Genomic DNA, 5387 nt, shown 5'->3' on the forward strand with positions numbered 1-5387 from the left:
AGCATATAGAGAAGAATTACCTAATTTATGCTGTGTCTGCAAGGTACCAAAGCAGGTAAAATACAAAACAGTCAAGTTGATCACTTAGTGCTGTATGGATGCACAATAGGTTACTTAGCTGAATTCAAGTCTTCTTTTTTTTAATCTATAACTTATCTGAATGAAAAAGACAGTAGTCTGGTGGCATTTTCCAGGTAGAGGTGACACCACAGGACAGAAAGCTCAGCTTTTTTAGCCCTGGCATTTCTTTCTTTCTTCTTTGTTTCCTTTGAGACAGAGTCTCATTCTGTCACCTAGGCTGGAAAGCAGGGGTGCAATCACAGCTCACTGTAGCTTCAATCTCCAGGGCTCAAGTGATCCTCCCACCTGAGCCTCCTGAGTATCAGGCTGGGACTACAGGTGTGTGCCACCATAGCTGGCCAATTTTTAAATTTTTTTGTAGAGATGATGTCTTGCTATGTTGCCCCGGCTGGTCTTGAACTCCTGGATTCAAGTGATCCACTCACCTCTGCCTCCGAAAGTACTGGGATTACAGGTGTGAGCCCCTGCACCCAACCTAGCCTTGGCTTTTCACAAGGGGTGGCAACCCCTCCTTAGAGAGCAGAGCTATGCCAAAGATCTCTGCTGCTTCCAATATAGATTTTCAACAATTTCAGATCCACATAAGAATGTAGTTACTGTTTAAGAGAAGCCAGTTTTCATGGAGGAAACTACATTTGTGATCCTAATGATTTTCCTTGAACAGGTCCAGTCCTGCTACACGGCATCATTTCCTCCTCACCTGCACAATCGCTCTGATTTATGGTTCCTCTGATTGCACCTGCTTTCACCAGCAGCCCTGGAAGAGAGCTCTTCTGCATGGATGAGACTTGAGAGATCTTGGTTTCATTACTTGTTTAAATGGGACCCTCTCAAAAGAACGTAAGCACATCATCAGGCAGTACTGCACTATGAGATGAAAAGGAATCCAGCTGTTACCAGAAATGGGTGCCTGCCAGGTTTGTCCACCAAATTCTTTTCACTTGATGTCATGAAAATAAAATTAGAGTTTTAAAATGAAAATTTCTCAAATTGATATGAATTTGTTTCATTGATTTGATTAATATAGCCAGTTAACAATTCTATCATACAAGGAAATGGGAATAATACAAAAGCCAAAATAAGGGTAAGGGCCTGGCACAGTGGTTCACACCTGTAATCCCAGCACCTTGGGAGGTCGAGGCAGGCAGATCACTTGAGGGCAAGAGTTTGAGACCACCCTGGCCAACACAGTGAAATCCTGTCTCTACTAAAAATACAACAACAACAAAATTGGCCGGGCATGGTGGCAGGTGCCTATAATCCCAGCTACTCAAGAGGCTGAGGCAGGAGAATCGCTTGAACTCGGGAGGGGTAAGCTGCAGTGAGCTGAGATCGTGCACTGCACTCCAGCCTGGGTGTCAGAGCAAGTCTCCATCTCAAAAAATAAATAAATACTAAAGGTAGAGGCTTCTTAATTCTTTTGGTCAGGTAGCCTTACATTAATCTGCATAAAGGACATGAAATAAGACTTCAAACACTTAATTTGAAGAGTTATTTCCATTTAAATCTCCTTTGTTTATTTTATTGACCACCTCCTTTGTGCATTTCATTTCCTACCTTTGATAAAAAAAGGTAAAAAGCCTCATATTTCAACAAGCATATACTGAATGACTACATCAAGGCAGCCTGCCTGCCTATTACCTTTAGGCCCCCACAAGAGCACTGTGAAGAAATGCACTCAGGTTAACTCACTCATGCAAGATCACAGTGCTCAAAAGTGGCTGAGCAAGGATTAGAACCTCTATTTTCTCCTTCCAAATTCACATTCTGTTCTATTAAATCTTAATCTTTTTAAGATACCCTGTAAATACACAGAACATACTTAGAAGACCATGCGTCTCCTTTGACTTGTGGTTCAGGGTCCAGTTGGGGGAAAGTAATACCTACTATCTCCTGGAGATAACCTGTCTTTCTTGAGTCCCTATCACTTATAAATCTCTTTATATATCACCATATAAATCTCTTCTGGATGCTTTAGTAAAGCAGTTAAAATAGGAGAGATTTTAGGGCTATTGCCTGGCATTGCCCAACTGCCCACAGTCCCCCAGTCAGCACTCATTGGGCTGAATTCCCACTTCACATCCTCTGCTCAATCTTTTCCTATTTCATCAACAAATTGCCCTAACTCAGTTATACTAACATGTAATGTGAGCAAATGCCAACAGTTAATTAGGGATGAGCCTGTGAAAACTTGGGGGAAGCTACGTGTTTCAATTATATTAATGAACACGCAAATGCAATCAAATCAAATGGATAAGCATTGTGTCAAGTTTTTACAAGAAGAGAATTGCATTTCACATGCATGAAAGCAACTCTCTTGTAACTTACAGAAGACGAGATTAAAAATAAGCACATAGGAGAACCATTAAAATACTTATTATTTGAGTCAAATTAGAATTCTATGAGGATAGTTTCATCAAATGATTTGTGTTATTTTAATTTCCTTTCACAATCAGATTCAAATTACTCTACCTGCAGGTTACATGGTTAAGCAGATGCTCCTTAAACATCAAATCCCATTTTTTGTAACATTCATCATTGAGTTTTAAAAGGTTTAATATCAACTTGAAGCTAGCCACTAAATATCTTCAGATTTTTAAAGTTATCAACTCCTTCGCATAACATTTCGTAGATGTTGATCTTAAAGAAAAAGAGGGAAAGAAAAAAAGGAAAGATCTCTCAGAGGCTAGAGCTTTATGTCTCAAAATATTTTATATTTAACAGCTGTCCTGGGAATTGAAAAAGATGATTCTAGACTCAGCTGAAATTCAATACCTGTTCTGTAAAGTGTGCTAACTGCAGTGTGGAGTTCCGACACTCATAGTCCGCCTGCAATTCTAGTTCTTCAGCACTAAGAAATCGCTCATGGAGAAGGAACTGCTTCATGAATTCAATTTTATCGTCCATCCATAAGCAGCTGTATTTCTCCAAGTAGCTTTGATACTTGTGAGCATTAATGGTGACTGATTGCACCCTGCTCAGGATTTCCTGGTGCATTTCCTCTGGCACATCCATCCGAGCCATGTTCTTTCCTAATGGAAAAATAAAATGGAAAAAAGTAAGTGGAGCCAGTAATTTTATTTAAAACCATGAAGCATTAGAGGTGGACTACTTCAAGCCAGACTGCTGCCATCCAAAACCCAACCAGTACCCCCATTAGGGTAAAAGATAATCGGTACCCCATTAAGTTTGAGAGTTTATTTTATAAAGAGTTCTCAACATGCTGTATGTTAACTAAGTCTTTGTAAAGAGAGTCATACTCTAAGTACAATAGAGGATCTTGTGATTTAAGGGAATATATTATGAATCACTTGGTAAAGTAGAGAATTCTTTTGGAAAGTGAAAAGTCACCAATTTACTTTATCTTTCACAGACTATGTTGGTTTTCTTAAGACCAGAAAAATATTCAACTGAGTCTCTGTATAAGTGGAAAGTGGATTTTTTCACCATGAATATTCATGAACAAGCAGAATTAGACATCAATCATGGATCAACAGGAAAGATGAAGATTTCCCTCTGACAGCGTCATCTCTTTACCACCTAAGGAGCTCAAGGAAGGCAAACGAACCCTATTGCCACTGTTTCCAAAGACCTCTCTGATGTCTTTACTGCAAGCACTTCTGCCTTCAAGCAGCCAGGAGACTGATTTTAAGAAGATGATGAAGCCAAATGAGAGGTGATTGCTCATGGGTATGTTGACCATGGGATCATTGCCTTCTAGTTCATACCTTTTCTCTGGCTAGATACATACCAAACCAACCAATGCCTATGGTCAATGTGTGTATTTTGGGTCTCCATTTTTGGTTCAACATTATGTCAACTTTATAAAATAAATTGTGAGAAAAAAATTATAAAAGAGACTCAAGTATGTTCCAGGAAAATATGCCATTTACCCTAGAGGTTGAAATATAATCAATTATTCAAAACTTGCATGCTATATATGCAAGACACTGTGCCAGACTCTTTGGAGATTATTTTTAAAAATGAGGCCAGGTGTGGTGGCTCATGCCTGTAATTCCAGCAATTTGGTAGGCTGATAGGGGAGGATCACTTGAGTCTGGGTAACACAGCGAGACCTCATCATCACACAAAAAATCAAAAAATTAGCTGGGTATGGGGATGCACACCTATGGTCCCAGCTACTCGGGAGGCTGAGGTGGGAGGATTGTTTGAACCCAGGAGGACAAGACTGCCGTGCAGTGAGCTACGATCATGATTTTGCCATTGTGCTCCAGCCTGAGTGACAGAGTAAGACCCTGTCTCAACAACAAAAAAAAGTTAAAGCAAATTAGAAAGGTTCAAATAGCATGGTGAAAATTTAAAAGAGAGATAACCTTCAACTAGTGAGGTATGGAAAGAAAGCAGGTGGCTTCATGGAGAAGGCAACATTTAAAAAATGGGTAGTATTTGGACATGTGAACACGAAGGAATATAAACATGAATGTAAATTATACCCCAAGGGTTTTATAGAGTACTTTTATACATATTATTTCATTAGATCCTTACCTCACTCCTGTGAAAAAGTTTGAGCAATGTGGCCAAGACTGGCTAGATTCCCCTAAGGCCACTATTTTTCTTCCTTGTCCTGGGTTGTAGCCATGTTAATCTGGTCAATGGGATATGGACAGTAGTGAAAGATGCCACTTTCAAGCCTTGTCAGCAAATGCTATGTGATCCTCCACTCTTCCTCATCACTACCAGCCAACCTAATGCAAAGAATCCAGCACCAGAGAATTACAAGTAGACTTTGCAATATTGCCTCACCACAGGTGAAATGTACCCAGGAACCCTAAGGCACTGCTAACAGTAGACTTCCTCCCTTACCACACGCACAGCCCTGCTCCCCCTGACAACTTTAGGAAACAAATCTCTATTGTGTTAAGGAAACAGAATTTGGGAGGAGTTGGCTATAGTACCAGCAGTAAGTACCCTAACTGATCGATGAATTTCACTTTATATGTGAGAAAAAGGAGGCTCACAGAGGAAAGAGCACACACGACAACACGAAAGAAGGAAAGTGGCCGACGCCGTGGCTCACGCCTGTAATCCCAGCACTTTTGCTGAGGCAGGTAGATCGCTTGAGCCCCAGGAGCTTGAGACCAGCCTGGGCAACATAACAAAACCCCATCTCTACTAAAAATACAAAAACTAGCACGGCGTGGTGGTGTGCACCTGTAGTTCCAGCTACTTGGGAGGCTGAGGTGGGAGGATCCCTTGAGCCTGGGAGGTGGAGGCTGCAGTGAGCCAAGATTGCACCACTGCACTGCAGCCTTGATGACAGAGTGAGACACTGCCTCAAAGAAAAG

Source organism: Aotus nancymaae, unplaced genomic scaffold, assembly GCF_030222135.1.
Source record: "Aotus nancymaae isolate 86718 unplaced genomic scaffold, 86718_ANA_hifiasm-v0.15.2.pri h1tg000008l, whole genome shotgun sequence".
In the NCBI taxonomy this organism is placed as follows: domain Eukaryota; kingdom Metazoa; phylum Chordata; class Mammalia; order Primates; family Aotidae; genus Aotus; species Aotus nancymaae.